Raw genomic sequence first — 19402 nt, 5'->3', positions numbered from 1 at the left:
CAGACAGTAAAAGAATAGAATAACGTTATAAGGTGCGGGCCAATGAAAAGAACGCGACAAGGATAAGTTTTAAGCCCTGCGGCCTACGATTCTTTGTAAGTTGAGCTCAATATTCTTGGTAACAAGCATCCGTTCTGGCTAGGGACAATGGACATAAACGTGCAAAGGCAAAAGGGGGACTCGCCGCCGTAACATACAGCACAACCTCAGGATTTTCTCGCTTACTTTTTTTGTGCGTGTGTGGTAAGAAGAGAGAAAACACCGAAAAATCTTCACTGTTACCGGGCATATTAACTTACGTACAGAGCAATCGTTCTGCAATTAACATGGTATGGGATAGACTTTCTTTTTTGTCGGGAATCCTGACTAGTATATGACGCTTTGAGTGGTTGGATCTCTCGACTCGCCTGTCACGTGACCGGTTGGATCTCCTGACTAGATGGATCTCTTGACCGGGTTGGAACTCTTGACGCTTTGGATCTTTTGACTCGCCTGTCACGTGACCGGTTGGATCTCCTGACTCGATGGATCTCTTAACTCGTTGGATCTCTTGACCGGAAGCGCATAAATGGCTGGTTATTCCAAGGTCACACTGAAGGGCTATTATCTTTCCTCATAATCTATTTCTCTGCGCCAGTCTTGCCTGCGAGAACATCTTGCTTCGTAACTGTACCACTGAGTATCACAAATTTAATGGACGTGTTCCTAGACAGTGGCGTCTTGTAAATATTAGAAACTTGACTGGGGTGAAATTCCCATTAGCTAATTTCTTTCGAAACGTTCATTACACGGTGATGACGAAGCTGCGGTAACTCAGACCCGGTTCACGAGAGCTCAGTCTTTATGCATCTCTTAGGAAATTTTTAGCTCGCAACTGTGTCGCATCGCTGCTTCAATATTTTCATCGCAAAGGAACTGGCAGCGGTGTACAGATTGATGTCCTAGAAGATGTCCTAGGTTGTCTAATGTAGAGGAATAATCAGCCGAATGAGCACTTCACAACGACGTTTAACGTTGCGCTTCTTCCGGTATTAGTGAGCTTTAGTGCATCGTACGCTTTCGTATGTGGTTCTGCGCACTGCGCGAGGCTCTCGTCGTCGTCTGCGCGTGCGCAGGAGCACCAACGGTATCCCTTACGTAGGCAAAGGCGATAGCGTACGACGTACTAAAACTCTCTATTGTTTTCCGCGACGAGTTGTTGACGCGATATTTATCATTTCCAGATAACAATTGATTCGTCGCCCCGAGCATAATTGTTCACCACTACGTCATAACCTGTGGTTGACAAGAGCAACACAGGTCCACTCCTTCTGTATAAGATGAACCAACTGCCTTCACCTATTTGCCCCACGTGTCATGTAGAACATCTGTGCCACCGAGATTTTTCCCTCCCTACTGAGCACACTGGAGTCACGTCTGCGATTCTTTCGGGAACTCTTGGGTACTCACTGATAACACTTACATGACTGTCTGCACATCGATTAGTGAAGGAGCTGTCTTTTGCTATATTTATCTCCATAATTTTGTGTGTCTCTGTTCCTTCTCCTTCATTTTTGTTTGTTTGTCTTTGGTTTTGGAAACAGCGACCCAAGCAGCACAATGTACTGAAGGTCGGGTGCAACAGGGGTGGACGGTATGTGTCTTATCAGTGTCTTTAGTTTCACGAGTTTGTTCAAGGCCTTCCACCTACCCGTCCACCCCTATTGCACTCGACTTTCAGTACATTTTGCTGCTTGGGGAGCCTCCATCATGGCTCACCACTCCCTCTTTTTATAATCATTAAACATACCCCCTGTAATGATGGTTCATTAAATTGCAAAACGTCTGTACAAGACTACAGACACTTGTCTTTCCGTGACGCACCCTGACGCCTAACAGGCAACAATCCAGTGAACATGGCGGAACTGCTGAGCAAGATATAGGAGGAAATGCCTTGCACTGAAAACTGGCTCGGTTCATTACTTCCCCCTCTTCGGAGAATATGAGCCTGCCTAATCTAACAACTGGCGTATTTCAGATCCCGTGACAGCGGTGAAATTCAGTGAGGTTGAAAAGCCTCCCTTCCACAAATCTTTCTCGCGAAGCCTGATGAGAACAGTAGGAAGGACGCAATTAAATGAGCTTTCCCGAAATGGACGGAAGGTATGAGGATGCCCAGAGTATTTAGATTAAGGTTTGCCGTTGAAGCGACGAGTTGACTGGCTCTTTCCTACCGCTCAAAGCCACCAGTTCCTCAGCGGTGGTCACAATGAGAACGAGTATGTCAATTTGTAGATTAATTCTCATATAAATTATATATTCACCGAACATAAAAACATATTCTCATGTTGGATCGAAGACCGGTTTCTGTATCCTAGGTATCCGAGATGCATATCATTATGGGTCCGGGACGAAAGCCGACGAAGAATCAATAAGACTGCTTCCTAACGGCGAAAAGTTTCAGGAAGAAAGGGGTAATTTTGGGGGGACGGAACCAAAAAAGATGGCGTCGCGTAATATTCAGAACGAGATGCTAGTCCAGGTGGTTAACACAATTTTAGTGCTAGTGGCATTTCCTAAGAGTTTTTTGCGCGTAAGAGTGCTACGAAGTAAAAAACAAGACAGGAAAAAAGTATTTATACAAATATTGTGGCGGAAGTTGTCGAGATTAGCCATGACGTCACAGTGAAGACAAACCATGTGAGTGCGTAGAGAGGACGTGCATAAAAAGAAAACAATTTTGGAGGAGCTAACGTTGTGTCAGTCTGGTGTGGTCAGCTAAAGTGTGGAAAGTCAGCCTTGGAAGCCCTGGCATCGCATTCGCTCAAAGTGATCAGCAGGGATATCCTTTACCTGCATGCACACCATGTTGTCGTCTCTGTAGGCCACAGTGTGTGCTTCCAGTGGATTCCGCGCCACCTTGGTATCTTGGGGAATGCCGATTCTGTGCAACTGCACGGTCGTTCCGCTTACCCCGTCTGCATGTCTACCGGCTAGCCGTTCAATGATACAACACGAATAGCTCTCGGGCCATTTTCCACGACGCCGTCAGGATCAACTCTTTTCTGCGCTCCATTGACTCGACGATTGTCCACATTCTGGTGGGCCACTACCCCAGGAAGGAAGAGTCCACAGGGTTAGACTGAACGTGGCGCAGACTCCACTGCTCTTCTTAAAGACGGACAAAATTCCATCACCCACATGTCATGTTCAAAGAGAAATTTCACACCAGCTGTTCCACTGCACCCGTTGCCGCCAACACTGTCTTCTCCTGCGGTCGTGCATCGCTCGCCCCAGGATCTCAGACTGTTCCCTAGTTACGCTGCTAGGCCCCAAGGGACTGAAACCGTAACGATATAGGTTCGGCTACGGGATTCGCCGTTTCACTGTTAGCGGTTACAGGTGACCAAAGAGTTGAACCGGTATTTTTTTCGGTTTTCTCTAGTGTGTATCTGCACGCTGCGTGGATGTCGTAAAATGAGCTACAAAACGCTAACTGGTAAAAAAAAATGATTATATTTATATGTTGTGCTCCGAAAGAGTGGTGCAGTGCCGTCTGTCAGGTCGAAGAAAAAGTCAACTCTTTCTTCGACGCACCTTTGCCGTTTGCGACATTCCCCGTGAAATAATTTGTTGCGGTCTCTATTATCTCCCGCACTTTCATTCCGCTCGTGCTGTAACAAGCTACAATGTAAGAAGAACTGCGTGCATTGAGCGGTTAAGCAAACAGATGTGGAAACAAACAACCTGCAACGCTTGGTATCATGAATGATCACAATAACACAGTCCAAAACTCATAAGGGACGTCGCAATGCGTATGTCATTCGATTATTGTTTTAAGCGCGTAATATGGTTTGTCACTTACTTAACTTCTGAACGAAAAACCAAGAGATCTTTAACAGAAGCACGTACTACACTATTAATCAGAATTGAAAAGAGATACAAGTATCGCATCCAAATTGGTGCACGTTCGCGCTTGAACGATTCATATAGAACCGGTAACCGAAATCAAATTTTTCGGTTCAAGTTACGGTTTCGGTTAATTACCGATGATGAACTGCAGTTAGGTTCCAGTTACGGTTCTTGAAAAAATTTGGGTTCCAAGCGGTTTTCGGTTCCGTTCCGATTTCAGTCCCTGCACACAGTATAGTGAGGTGACCAAGGTACTTGTACGGTACTTGCGCTTCTGTGGCCTTCTGGGTGAGCCGTGACGAATTACGTTGTTTACTATTTTTAACTTGGAATAGCAAGCTGCTGTAACACAGGCTAACCTTTCCCTGCTTGTGTGTGTGTGTATAAACACATATCTCCCCAAGAGCAATAAATTATAACGGACCTGCAGAAGATGAGCAATATGGAGGCCGTCACTCGCTGTGTGGTGGGATTATATCTCGCTCTAATCCGCACATATTGTTCCTCTGCCCTGGTCTTCTTCATCCATACAGCGAGGGTTGTAAATTTCTAATGTACACTCTCAAAGCATTTCTTTTCTGATTATGAAAATGTGTTCCCCCGAGAGTCTTCGCTAGCTGCTTCATTGTCTGAGACCGGTTCAAACCAGCGCACAGACACTCTGAGGTTTTCCCTGATTTTTAGCAGCAGAGAGGTGAGTCAGTCCAGTACTTCTGTCACACTTACTTCGCAGCGTTCACACGGAATGAGAAAAGTGCATTTTTTTTATTCGTTGCTTCTTACATCGATGCCGTTCAAGTAACAGCATTACGTACAACATGAGGAATGGATCCTACACACATAACACTTTTTTCTGTGCCCTGCAATACGGTATGCGAAATTTATATCATTTGTCATCATCCACCGCAACAGACTGATTGGCTCGAAAAGTGGAGATGTTAGTAGGAGGTCGCGTTAAGTAGGGCTCATCTCATGAGTGTGCAGATTCACATCCGCTTCGGTAAAATATGTAGTGTACGTCGGTGTATAGTTCCCGTGCCACATGAGCCACGTGTCGCAAATAGGTGGCAAATTCATTCCGCCACGGTGACCTGGGATCCACTGCAAGTTGACGTTACGACCCTGTGCAGATGAGTACTCTCTCAGGACATGACACACAAGTGGAGCGAGAAAGTACGCTACCGCTCTGGCGTACGTAAGGGATGGCGTCGATAATTCTGCGCACGCTCGAAACATAGGGAGAGCTTCGCGCAGTGCGCTCAACAAGCACGCTATGACCTTTGCGTACGTAAAGGATAGCGTTGGTACATCTGCGCATGTGTACAACATAAAGAACTTCCCGCATTACGCGTAAAGGCGATAGCGTACGATGCACTACATTATTATACAGCCCGACCGGCGCTTCCATAGTCGCCATCTCAAGAAACGCCTCGCCGTCCTTGCTTTACAGAACGGTTCACTCTCGCGTGTGTTGGACGACATTAACCACGTTTTCCCTGACTGGTGTTTCGAGCTCATCGTCTGAGTCTCTAGGATAATACCTCAACTAGTCGGGACACAATTATGAATAATGAAAGCGAACTGCCGCCGACCCTCTGCACAAATTGGGAAATATGCATTTCTGTTTTAATTCCTTCTGCCTGTTCCGCATCCCTTTGAAATGGTCTGCGCCTATAATGGGAGCTGAACGTTCCAATCTTCACCTTAAATAGTTACTGAAGGAGCAATTTTCGGCTTTCTAGTAGAGACAGGATGTAACCGTAGAACAAGCCGGAAGAAAAAGGTACGGTGTCATTTTAGCTCTTGTTGTTTAGAAATAGCTCGCTACACACATCGTATGTCGCTCTGTCGAAATTGCCATCAAATCGGTCGCCCTCGTGTTTTGATTTTGGTCACGCTATTGTACCAACTCTGCAACTTGAATTTATTAGAAAAAAATCCGCGACTGGTTTACGGTAATATTGAATGAAATAGCTTGCGGCTGCGAGCGCATTGCTGACGTACATGCACACGCATACTGCATCCGAAAACTCCCTCGTAGAAGTCTCCTTTCGTCTACATTTGCACGAAGCTCGACGCGACTCGTTTGATGCCAATAAGGGACAACGTTCGAAGGTCATCTTCCCAACTGCATTTTCTGGTAATATTTGTGCGCCTCAAGAAGGGATGTCTACTTTATCGCTTTAAGCCTCGAGCGAGATGTTTTTTCGCGTTGCAGCAAATTGAATGGAGGGACGGGATTACTTCTTCCTTTCAATCAACTGTCGTTGCGTGTGTCCGACCCCCTGGGATGAATTCGATGGGAGGGCGAAAAATTCTGGGCGAACCAAGAATACTCCATTTGTTGTATATGGCATATAGTTACAATGATTGGATCATTTAGGATATTTCCGTGCTTTTCGGCGAAAGAAGAATCGTCCCAATATTTAGTTTCACTCATAATGCACGATAAAATGCTTTTATTATATGTGCGATAAATCAATGTTATCTTTTCGTGTACACTTTGCATGTGGAATCGTCAAGTAAACACAAATATTTGCAGCTCGTTTCATGAGGGATGCTCGTGTTGAATTCCCGAGCTGAAATTTCACACTTGGCAATATCGAACGATGATTCTGGCAACCATCTGGGTTGATTGGGACTAAGTACCGTTATGTAATGGTTGCCTTTTATTTCGCGATTACGTTGCTCGGTACAAATTGTTACCTGAACTTTATTCATGACTCAGTTAAGTTTTCAAGCTTCTGAACATTATATTTATCGGCGTCATGCAGATTGTGCTGATTTACGCCACCACTTGCATTCCACAATCGTGCTCCAATGCGTTGTCATTATGATGACTTGCACATAAACAAACAAATATCGACAGAATTAGGTTTTGTCTCATTTCTACAGTGAATTAGTGAACGATATTCATTTATACGGTACGATACATTTTTAGCACCGCTTTTTTAGTTGGCACTGAAACGCTTATTTAGGTAACGTAATGACGAGATTCCAAATCAAACTCGACCATACCTCGTTCTGGAGGTGTTAAGTGTAGTAGTGTCCCTCGTACCTTTGCTGCGTTTAACACCTCCGTTAATTAATTGATAAAAGGCCGTCTAAATAGCTTTCTCACCTTATCTTACGACTGTTTCACTTATTTATTTTTGGCGAAGCATCCCGTGTGAGGCAGAGAGAAAGAACCACCAAAAAAGAGCACTCAAATGTCCGCAATGATTGCTGTCCAGCTTGGCTTTAGTGGAACATTTTCTGAAATAAGCGGTTAATGGGTTCGCCAACAAATATGCATGCTAGTCAAGGGCGTGGAAAGCGCGATTGCTAAAATAATAACACTAACGCCGCTAGCCATCGGTACCCCAGCAATGCTGAAGGTCCAGAGGATAACGTGTCCAAGCAGTTTGACACATTTATGTAACGGATTACATATTGCATGAAAATTGCACGACACACGCACAAGAAGAAAAATACTACGGGTTTTCTTCTCAAGGCATTCAACCGCAGTTTTCATTTGCGATGCAATTTTCTTCCGGTGAGGTCCTTAAAAATATCATGCGACGTCTATGACAATAGTTTAAGCGAATACTATTCCCCCTTCACATGCACAAGCTGGTTCATGCTGTATGTGCGCTTTCATCAAAACTTTATGGCAGAAACCATGGGAGAAAAATCCCGCGTCGAAAAATCTCGGAATCACGAAACCGCAAACTCACTGTCGTCATAAATCAAAGTTGCTCTTTCGTGCATTTTCTACTGTTGCCAGGGTTTTGCCACAACCACAGAGACGTAAACTTTTCCTCCAATGGCGCGCAAACACCAAGAAATAAGAAAGAGAATTTGCCCCTCGGAGGGGAAAATGAAAAACGACTTTGGGATGCGGAAGTCTAGACCGACTGGTTTCAGGTGAAGGCTGTCATTTGCATACGTGTGATTAAAGTCTGATGGAAGGAGAATCTTTGGGGGAGATCCCTCTCCGTAGGGTGGATTACCGGAGGGGATGCTTCGTAAAACGAAAAAAAGGGAACAAATTTGCGGCATTAAAATGAAGTTTGCACCGAGTGATTTAGGATGAAATATCGCGGGACACGCAGGATTCAAACATGAATCCGAAAATTGAAAACGAACGCTTTCTGTTTGTGCAACAGGTACAAATGTTTCTTGGTACAGGAAGGTTCATCGTTTTATTGCGGCTCCTTTGTTCGTTTCAATACCGCTGGAGTTTGAACCTTGTCAGGGCAACTTAGCCTGTGGAACTTACATAGCTTAGCAACACGCGGAACTTACACGTCCTCCTCTGCACCAAAAAAGAATAAATTCAGTTAGTGTGATCTTTGAACATTTTCATTATTAATTTTTGCTAGGCTTTGTCGACATCACACTCGGATACACAAGAAAAGAAAAGAAAATCGGGTGACAAGACGATGTAGTTCATCATATAATGTTGTGGTGGCAATTACTTCAATTGAATGATGGCAGTTGAAGAAAACCCACTTGAACACCATCATTCAATCCTAAACGAGCGTCAACAGAGTTGACAGTAAATGGTGAGACGATCGAAGGTAATTAAACTGAGCGTGAATGTTCGACGACCAGTCGGAATATGCATACCGCAACGACAATAACGCGTCCAGACAGCTCTACAGCTGGTTCGGGATTTGCACCCAGCAGTATAAGCTGAGGTCACCTGCATCAGCTCCGTACATCTACTTTGTCATACAACGTATAGATACAGGTACATTGTGTTCTAGCTCTTCTGAGACGTACACAATGGAGGTACGAATAAAAAAAAAAAGGAAGTCACAAAGCCGAATCGACTACGCTCCTTTGATTGACGGTGGCAGCTGATGGGTGGCGTTACAATCTTTGAGGTCTGAAAAAAAAAGTAAAATAACAACAAAGGATCGAAGAAGACAAGTTTTACATTTCGTAGAGGCTTCGACCACCGTAAACAGGGGTTTCGACGGGATCGCACGGAATTCAAAAGGAGGTTTCTCGCCTTCAAAGAGAAGGACAACTCAGCGGGGGTTTTGCTCAGACTGTCTATTGGACGAGTACCTCCTCTTTTCCCTTCGATATATAATAAATAAGAAGGAAAGATATTTTCCATTCTCGTGACAAAGAAATCCTGTTCGCCTACCGTGAAATGACGTTGCGTTCACGGGGAAAAGGAATAGTTACCGATGGATAACGAGTAACAGTAATTCTTGTGTCCGGCTGGTTTCATTCAGGCTTCTCCCTTAGTTTCGTCTCATTCGTGCCATGGTCACAGGGAGGTATCGTTTATCGAAAGAAAGAAAAAAATGATACGGGTGGCAAGTTGCCACAGAGAAAGAGGAGAAAAGACAAGAATAAGACTTTTGGTGACAAGCTCGGTGATGATGTTCTCATTTATTCTTTCAAAGCGTTTCAAAGCGTCGAGGATAGTGTAGTTTCCCTTTCTTTTATTAATAACGCGTCCTGGAGTAGCCAGTCCCGAGTGGCTCGAGACTACCATCTCCATTTTTTTCTTTTAAAATCAATCAATCAATCAAGAAAGCGGCAGCGATTCAATGCCGTTCTATGCTTTCTCTAAAGGTAACAACTCATCCACAGAGTACGTTCATAGGTGGGGAGTAACGCGTTACAAAGTAGTGCGTTACCGGTAACGCGTTATATTCGAGTAGTGAAATATGGTAACGCATTACATTTGGGAGAAAAGTAATGAGTAACGTAACGTCATTACATTTTTACTAACTAACGCGTAACGGCGTTATGCGTTACTGCCTCTTTAGGAACATTGCTTAATCTTCTAAACTAGAAAGCTTGAGCGAGGACCGTGCCTGTAGAATCCGGGAAAATCCCCGATTTTTTCTATTCATCTTCAACAATGACAAGAAGGTCACATCGGCACCCGCGAAGAACGCAAAAGGACTATTGACCTACCCTGGTTGAGATGTCACCTTTGTTTACCACCTCTATTTTTCACTCCCTCTGGTATTTTTCGGACGAATGGGGTAAAAGCGACAGAAAAATATCCTCTACCGTCCGAACAAGTAAAGTACCAAGGGATTCGCTGTTTGGATTTGTACTGTGTGAGATGAAAGGTCACCGTCTGTATCAACGTTGACAAGCAGCACGCACTTGTCATTAGGAGTCCGCTCAGCCACACAGATGAAAATTTTGAGCGTCCACTACTTCTGCGTTGCAATAAATCATACATGTAAGTTTTGTTCATGCGTGCCCCTCGTTTGTGCACAACATTGCGTGTATTGGTCTGCGGAACGCACTTGTGTGACTCAACCAAAAATGGTACATATTATAAGAACAACTGGCAAAGTAATGCAAAAGTAACGGCATTACTTATAAGAAGTAACGGCGTTAGTAACGCGTTACCTACTATTGCAACAGTAACGAGTAACATAACGAGTTACTTTTTGAAAAAGTAGTGAGCAACGGTAGTGCACTACAAAATAAAAGTAACTTCCCCACCTATGAGTACGTTAAGTACAAGTAATAATAATAAGTGGGGGGTTTACGTCGCGAGACAACTGAGATCATGGTTCAGTACAAGTACATGTTGAATGATGAACTTGTGAGAATAAATAAATAAAGAATAAAGAAATGAACTTGTGAGAGTCCTCTCGTCAACCTCGTTTGCCTCGTGCAGAAACACGGGTGTCGTCTGCCGTACACTTCTTGTTAGAGTTAATGTCCTGAACACGTGACCAAGTGTAATGACGGCACCCTTAGGTTCCTCATTTTGGAAGGAGTCGAACAATATAGCATCAGTAGTACCTGGGGAAATTGTGATATCTAGGGACTGCAATCTGCTGTTCGTTGGTCACTCATGTATGTACAAAGGCATTTTCCCATCCTTTAAACGTTTCTCTGCAAAGTTGTTTTCATCCTAATGATCACCTTGCCTTTCCAAAAACACAGCCGAAAGAGTAGCTCTTGTTATTTGACACCCAAGCCAGCAAAATGGGTTTCTTTCACTAATTGGCCCAGGCTAACTCATTCCAGTCTCATATTCTTTGTGGCGGGGATAAACTGGTACAATTAGCGGATACTTTCTCCCAGGCAACCCTGATCCGATCACCGATATGAGGGATTTGTCGGGCAACTTTCTAGGATTAACCTCGAAGGTTCTGTTTGTGTGTGGCGAGGAACTGGAAACATGTCTCTAATGGGGCAAGGATGTTCCTTCAGCGGATCTGTCCGGGGATCTACCAACTTGAACAAAGCAGGTTGATGCTAACTATACGTGTATCAGATACTAAGATACGATTAGATACGATCCAAGTTAGTTCCGGAATTCAATTTCGATTTATTTATTTTTAAGGGCCTGTGAACAGCCACCAAAATGTACTCGACAAGTAATAAAAAAAAAAACTTTATTGTCCCTCCTCGAAAACCCGTACGTAAAGTACGTAAACTCCCACGACACATTAATTGGAGCGTCGTAGCCAGTCAACGGTCGTGGTTGATCCCTGGTCAGAACTCCTTCGGCCACAGAAAGCCCTGATGAACTTTCTGAAGGCAGTCGTCCGTCACAGTCGGCTGTAGTGTAGGAGACTGTAGATCCAGACGCTTTCCCTTACTCCCTTTTATCCCAGAAACGTGCCGCGAATCTGGGCAGGCAGACCGCTCGAATCCACCCCCACACATACATACGGCTGACCCCAGTGTAACCACGGTTCCTTGGTGGGGCGGAATTTACAACAAAAATCGACGCGAGACAAGTCTCGTTCGAGACACGAACTCGATCGAAAAAGCGACCTTGGTCACGAAGAAAGAACTCAAGAAAGAATCACACGATGCTTGTGAGGTAACGGCTTGTAGATGAGCGTATCCTGGAACTGCCAGGTGATTACTTTCCTGACGAATGGCCCACCCTATGGTCAAGGGATTTGGCCGTGATTGCCCGGGCTTAACTTCTCTGGCCGTCGATCGCGTTGTTTGTGGCTCGGCTGCAATAGGTTTTAACCCGGGTTCTTGTTGTTTTGTAGTTTAAAACAATTACTGTGTATAAACTCGCAAATATGACCGGGACAAACATAGAGAACAAAAAGGGGTGCGCGATAAAAAAAAAGACCGCCTCATAAACGGCGTTTCTGGGGCATGAGCTGAGCAAGTATATGACCATTGCTCAAAGCGTGCGCTGCATAATAAAATTATTTACTTTGTTGTTCGGAAGACCCTAGCTGAGCCTCTCTCTCTTCGTTATCGGAACAGTTTGTGTATAGAAATTAGCGTCGTGGGGATGTTCGGGTACCAATGCAATGCATTTAGAAATGTATTCGTCTCCGTTTCCAACTTGTACGGCGAAGGTAGACTTCTATTACGTTGCAATTTCAGTCACTGGGGGGGATGTAGGGATTTTGAGCTGTCTGCCCGCCTAAATTGGCTGCACTTTTCTCGGGGAAGGGATACAAGGGGGAGCCTCACACGTCTTGTTTTCTGCCTTTCGAAAGTTCAGCAGGGCACGGATTGGCGGCGGTTGCCGCGCGGATGGACGATCTCCTCAATCTCGAGCTCTGATGTTCCAGGGTGATGCACAGCTTTCTCAAGTTCCTGTCTGGCGTCGTATGTAGAACATTATAATGCGTGCCTCCATTTCTTGTTCACGGCATTTGCGACAATTTGGACAAGAAGTGCGTCTAAGTTTGAAAGTGTGGACGTACGTGTCGGGATCGTGAAATCAGTGTTCCAGTGTGTCACCGGCCGTTTTGAGCTTGTTGGCTCTCATCGGTACAGCGTAGGGATGTGACACGCTTTCTTTGCTTGCAAATGAAAAGTTCCTGTCACATACATTTGGATAATTTGCGCGTGAACAGTGTGTAAATTAGGTGTGTAGATTATACGTTATCAGTATATTACCCTAATAATATAATTAATCGATGCAGCAGTAACATTAAATACTAGGAAGCACATTCGTACCGATAGCAAAGAAATTTCGCTTTCTCTTCTCTAGGAAACTGTACACATTATGGTCATCCTTAAGTCTACATGGTCTAACTCTAAACTTACAAGTTAAACGTTTAAATTTAACTTGAGTTTGGTTTACCGTTTAATCCCAGGGAAGGCAGATCTTTAACCTAGGCGTGAACTTCATTTGTGTCACTTTTTGTGACCTCGTATGATATAACGAAAAGTTCACTTAACTTATTATTACCATCCTGGTTCTCTGTAAACTTTAGCCAGCCTCGTTTATTGTTATTTCTATGATGACGGTTAATAGTAACTGAATGCAATACAATAAGGCTCTTGCTCAACAAACAGAGAACTGTGACGGAAATTGATTCTAGCGCCTGCACTTGACGAAGAACAATCCGGCGCCGATTACGTAGTAACACCAAGGTTTTTCGGCCATTTATCTCGCCATCTAGCAACGGTACGATGAATCCGTCGACTTTATAAATATTAATGAGGGAAGAACGAATAGCTAATGACCCTCGGGAGGTTAATCAGACTACGAGACTCAGAAGCCTCGAACTCTAATGGGACTCTAATTAGGAGATATCGCCTTTTAAATAGCTACGTTAGCTCAGGATCGTCGTCAAACATAGGAGGAGAAGGAATTTCTAGATAGAATCCCCCGATTTGTAGCTGTGTCACGAACACCATTTTCGCTCGTTTAACAATACTAGATACTTGATTCATAATTTTTGACGCATTTTTTACTGAAGCACGCTTTCTGGTTTCTGTTGAGAAATAACGAAAATTGGGATCCCCCGAGACAACTGTTCTGCCACCAGACGGGACAGTCGGAAGTTGAGTGTCCTGTCGTGTCGAACACCGCCACACTGGTGACACACTTGAACTCCGGACACGACAAGCTGTGTCACAGTGGAGTGGCCAGTTGTTGGAATGATTCCGTGTTAGCGCCGATGTGGACGGAGCTTTTCTGGCGTCACAAAGAGCGACACAAAATTTAGTTCCTCTGAATTTCAAATGAAAGAATTGTCTGTAATAACTTATATTAGATTATTTTCCGCTTCAGTGAGTGAGACCGAACGAATACTTGGAGAACTAAATTCCTCACTGAAACAACGAATCTCAAAAGCTTTGAGCTGTGGCAAAAAAGTGGATGACCCATCGTTGACGGAGGTGAGATGCAATCCTTCTAGTGTTTCAAAAATTTTGCTACAAGTGTGCCTGCTTCCCTAATACACTATCGGCGTTCATATCGCCACACGTGATGACAGGAGGAATACCGCTCAGCAAGTCTCGTATACCGTGTTTTCACTATATCAATATAGGGAACGTCACTAGGAGGTATAACACCAGGAGCTCTCGGTCACTGGACATGGACAATAACAGGTCTGCTTCCTTCCTCTAAGCACGTAAATTAATCGATAAGAAAGCTAGATTTGTGTCTCATCTTCATTACTATTCCGACTGCATAGCACAGAATATTGTTCCCAAAGGTTTGCTTGTTCATGCGTCCCCAGCATTTACATTCCACTCTCCTCGAAGCTCTAGAAGATGGTCTAGCTCATTAAAGCATGCATCCATAGAATTGTTAAAAATTTTGCGTACTGAGAGTTCGTACCGAATTAAGGATATTGACAACCAACTCCGGCAACTAGCACTAACACTACGGCCCAACGAAGTGACGGAACTGAGAATCTTTGCGTCTGATAAGCTCTCCAAACTACAATCTGTAAAATCCAAGAAAGCTAAACGTGACAAGCTAGGCCTCACACCCGTTAATGATCTCAATATCTGCAATATTTTAGTTGATAATTACATATCCCACGGCATGCTCAAATGACATAGTTTTTAATTTGTCCAGTGCCACGCTAAATCAAGCTGATATTAGTGTTTTGTCTAAGGGTCTTAGCTTTGTCCCCACCCCACCTTCTATTGATGAGTTCGACATACTCAATGATTTACAAAGCTTAGGTAGGAGGATGCATTTGCAGACATTTTTTCATGGCAGCGCAATTACCAACACGAACGCTTTTGAGAAGCCCTCCATTTGGACCCCTGACGCGTCACAAACTAGTCCCATGATCGACAACTACATCAAGACGGTCTTTAACGATATCAATAAGCGAGTCGTTGAGTCAATTAACGTTAAAACTCCTAACTTATCCAAAGCTGAGAGGATTGCTTTACGTAATCTTAAAACACGGGATGACATAGTGATCAGGCCTGCGGATAAAGGAGGGGGAATTGTTGTCATGGACACTTCCGACTATATTAATAAGGCCAACAAACATCTCAACGACACTACTTTCTACAGGGTTCTTGATAATGATCCTACACCCTTGTTTTGTCAAATAATCAACAAAAAGATTTCCGCGCTCGTTAATGACAATTTAATTCCACGACGCATAGCAGAATTCATCAAGCCTAAAAACGTTAATCCTGGTTCATTTTATCTTCTTATAAAAGTCCACAAGGAAAATAACCCTGGCAGACCTATAATATCAGGCATTCACACACCAACAGAAAAGATTTCCCTTCTGATAGACCATTGTATAAAACATGTACCTCCGCTAGTTCCTTCATACGTCAAAGACACAAATGATTTTCTCCTTAAAATTAATTCTATCAACAACCAGTCCTCAGATCTGACCAATATGACACTGGTAACCATGGACGTAAAATCATTGTATACTAACATCCCCCACGATGAGGGCCTGAACGCAGTGGAATCCTTTCTCCTTTCTTTTCCCTCCGACATCCTCCACACTTCTGCGGTCATCCCACTACTTGAATTGGTCCTAAAGTATAATAACTTTGAGTTTAATGGCAGACATTTTGTCCAAGTACATGGCGCAGCGATGGGATCCCGCGTGTCACCTAACTATGCAAACCTCTTCGTGGGTCAATTTGAAAAGAGGGCCCTTGAATCCTTCCCCGTACAGCCGCTCATTTTCCTGAGATACATCGACGACATTTTTGTTGTGTGGCCAGGTGACAACTCTTCCTTGTTGTCTTTCTTTGAACACTTCAACTCCTTACATAGCACTATCCAATTCACCTGCAACTATTCCAATGTTTCAATCAATTTTCTTGATGTCACTGTCTCCATTCGGTCTGGAAAACTAGTAACCGACCTTTATAAGAAACCAACCGATAGACGCCAGTATCTTCATTTTAATAGTTATCACCCCAATGTCCAGAAAAGAAATATTCCTTTTGGGCAATTCACACGACTCATGCGCATATGTTCCAATACCGACGATTTCCACAGACGCGCTCACGAAATGTCTGCTGATTTCAGGAAGCGTAACTATCCCAGCAATCTAATTGAAAATGCTTTCACCAAATCATGCTCGCTGGACAGACAGGCACTTCTCTCCAGCCAACCTAACGAGGAACACAGAAATATTACTTTCGTGACCACCTACAACAAAGCCCTTCGTAACACGAAAACTATTTTTCAACGCCATCTTAACATTCTACACAGTGACGAAAAATTGAAAGAACTATTTCCTTCTGCCCCCATTGTCAGATTCCGCAGGTCAAGGAATATCCGGAATATCCTTACTTCTTCGCGTTTGCGCCGTACTACAACACCTGGTTCGGGTCCCTGCAATGGCACACGCTGCCAAATCTGTAATCTTATTTCTACCTGCACCTCGGTCTCCAGTACCATAAACAACTACACCTTTCAAATTAAACAATCTCTGCACTGTAACTCCTTTAACATTTGTTATCTAATAACATGTATGAAATGCAATGTTCAGTACATTGGTGAAACCTCCAATACCATGCGTCAGATGTTTTACGGTCATAAATCCGACATTGTCAATCGCCCCACTCCCGTTGCTATACATTTTAATCTTCCCGGGCACGACATGGATACACACCTGTTTATTGCAATTCTGGAAACTGGCTACACCACCGATTGCAAACGCAAAAATCGCGAGTTGTTCTTCATTTCTAAATTTTCTTCTCTAAAACCACGGGGACTAAACGTTCATGGCGGTCCTCTGCAGTTGTTCAACCCATCATCCAGCTAAGCTACTTCATTCACCTTCTGTTCTTAGCATTCTTATCTCCATTTTCCCTTCAGCCCATAAGGTCACCCGGACCTTCCCACGCAGTTCAACAAAAGCTGTGTTCTCCTCGTACGCGGCTAGACATCCAGCTGTGCCCCCGTTTTTTCACCACCTAATCTTTTGAACCCCAATTCTCCGAATGTCTCATTTACCCGTACACTTTCTCTTTCCTGATTCTTATGTGACAGTTGCTCACGGGATGCATTGTATTACTGTTTAATTACGTGTTAGCTTAGCTCAATTGGTAGAGCCCTGGACCGGCAATCCAGATGATGTGGGTTCGATCCCTACAGCTGGCTAACCTTTTCAGTGACTTTCATCTTTCATCGTTGATTTCTTAGGCAATTTGAGGCTTTGTTTGTATCTGTCCCTTCTATGTTGTTCCAGCATCAGTTTATCTCATTGTATTACTGTCTGGTTGTTTTCTGTCTACTTAGCTCTTGCACAAAAGTTGTTGTTCAAATAAATCTTACTTGCTCCTAACCGTTTTTCATGTTACCTGTGTGATTCCCTCTTCGCGGGCTCCTTGACAGTGTTTCACTTTTTTTTTTTTCCTTTTCGATATATCAATATACAAAGAAGAAAACCTCCCCGCGAATTCTACTCTCGGCGGCTGTATATGAATAAACGATTTCAGAAAATCCCCGTGCTGATTGCGTATGTGTTGCATCCTGGGAGATCCATCACGTTTCGTTTTCGCTGACCTTGAATCCTCGTGGAGGATCAGCCGAGAGAGAAGGAACCGAAACCTTCTCCTCCTAAGTTCGCGGTGCTAAGCTCTCTGGGATTTTCTCAAGTCGTCTATTAGGGTTAGCTGAGGCCCAAGACCGGATGTCATGATACTGCGTCACTTGTACGTTGTGCTTGTTCCCAGATGGTCCAACCACGAATGTTGTTCTTTAGAAAGCAGAGCGGGAGGTGAAGGGAGACATTTTGTTCACAGCTGCTTCGCGATGGTAATGTGGAACTGGCTACCGGCCACGCATAATATTAGGCAGCCTGGTACTTAAGCTCACTTTTCAAATGCGATTGTGACTTGATTGATTTGGCATCGATTACTGGTTACGTGCTATCGTCAAGCGACATCACATGTAAGATGCACCTAGACACAAAGTCGCATGAATGAGATCGAAAATTCTACTTACTCATAATATTTCGGAAGCTTTTTACTTCTCGCAATGTCATATTTAGGAAGGTAGAATAAATTGTGATTTATCCACGGATCCGCTCCGGCATGAGATTGTAAATGTTACCCTTATCAACCAAATTTTGCTTATGTCTGCTTATATAGATGAGAAGGATAAGAGAAGGCTTCGCTACGCCAGGGGAGAATAAATGACACTTTCAGTTGTTTAGGATCTGCTCACTAAAGTTATGAGCCAGGGGGGCGAAAAAGAAAATAGGTTATGGAAGGGATGAACAGGTTTAAGGCGCAAAATAACGACAAGTTTTTCGAGAGAGTTTTTCCGGTGGTTTCAGAGGAGTCTGCTTTCGTACGAAGATGCATTAATATTGGGCATTACTGAATTTCTCAAGTGTGCGCTGTAATCGGACTATGCCCAGTTGATGGATTTATTTTTCCGTCTGATGTATGATCTCTCATAGGGAAGGCAAATAACTTTTCTCAGTTGTTCGTGTGTGGGAAACACACTGAAGTGAGTCAAAAGGAAAAGGAAATGCTCTCTCTAAGGAAAGCGTAATCCAGGCGAATCATATTTCCACAGACTATCCCTATCTTGCATGCTGGATCAGAATTCCTCCGTAGGGAGATTTGTATTCCGCACACCCTAGGCATCGTATATCCTATTTGGAATATGGTCCATTGTCCATAGTCTCATCATATATGTAATCAGATAAAAGTGCATTTCAAACATTACTTTCGGTGTGTAACACTATGAATTTTCCAAAAGTGTTTTACATTGGTACGTCCGCGAATCGTTCTCTCGATTATACCCATTTGAAAGTCGCCGTGCATTGTTGTTCCATTTATTTTTACTTACCCACACGCACGTTTATCGTTATCTGCGTATGTATTTGGCCCAAAACGTTTTTGTACAGCGCGCCCAAAGTCTACTTAAGTACTCTGAAACATTATCTTTTGCTTTCAATCTTATCAAGGTCTTCTCCAACAAGCTCTACCTAATCATTGTACATCGAACTCTGTTCATGGTTAAATATGTCAATTAAAGTCACTACACACACATTTGATACCCTAGATACCGTGTTGCACGAGAGTCGGATTGAAATCACTCTTCTGGGATACTCCTCAGGGAACACGAAGGATGAAATCCATTGCTTGTTTTCAATTCTACAGCGACTTCCTGGAACGCTTTCTGCATTCCAAGAAACAGACGCTGTTTTCCACAAGGAATGCAGTTGGCTTTAATCGTCCTCAACATAAACTCCTGGTCCAAAGTACTTGACCCATGTCTTTGCTTTCGTTCAAGCCTCCTGGAACTCCGACCCTCTTCGAAGAGAGGTCCACTGTGGGGACATGACATGATCACTTT

At 43.7% G+C, this 19402-nt stretch overlaps 1 protein-coding gene and 1 non-coding gene across 6 annotated transcripts in view; both read left to right on the top strand.

Moving 5' to 3' along the window:
- LOC135369079 (uncharacterized) overlaps positions 1 to 19402 on the top strand; it is a 55126-nt gene that overhangs the window by 14092 nt on the left and 21632 nt on the right. The window contains exon 1 of one of the 5 annotated variants that reach the window (XM_064602735.1): positions 13931 to 13983. The exons of 3 other annotated variants lie outside the window; for them this stretch is intronic. The gene's annotated coding sequence lies outside the window, so the exon portion shown is untranslated. Of the gene's footprint in view, positions 1 to 13930; positions 13984 to 14176; positions 14197 to 19402 lie in introns of those variants that run through there. One more of the 5 variants, XM_064602737.1, reaches the window with a different exon arrangement.
- On the top strand, positions 17119 to 17191 carry Trnaa-ggc (transfer RNA alanine (anticodon GGC)). Its single transcript has one exon. It is a non-coding gene; the product is annotated as a tRNA-Ala (tRNA).

Source organism: Ornithodoros turicata, chromosome 9 (genome assembly GCF_037126465.1).
Source record: "Ornithodoros turicata isolate Travis chromosome 9, ASM3712646v1, whole genome shotgun sequence".
Lineage (NCBI taxonomy): Eukaryota > Metazoa > Arthropoda > Arachnida > Ixodida > Argasidae > Ornithodoros > Ornithodoros turicata.
Note: the sequence above shows the minus strand (reverse complement) of the source record. Positions and strands in the feature narration are given on the sequence as shown.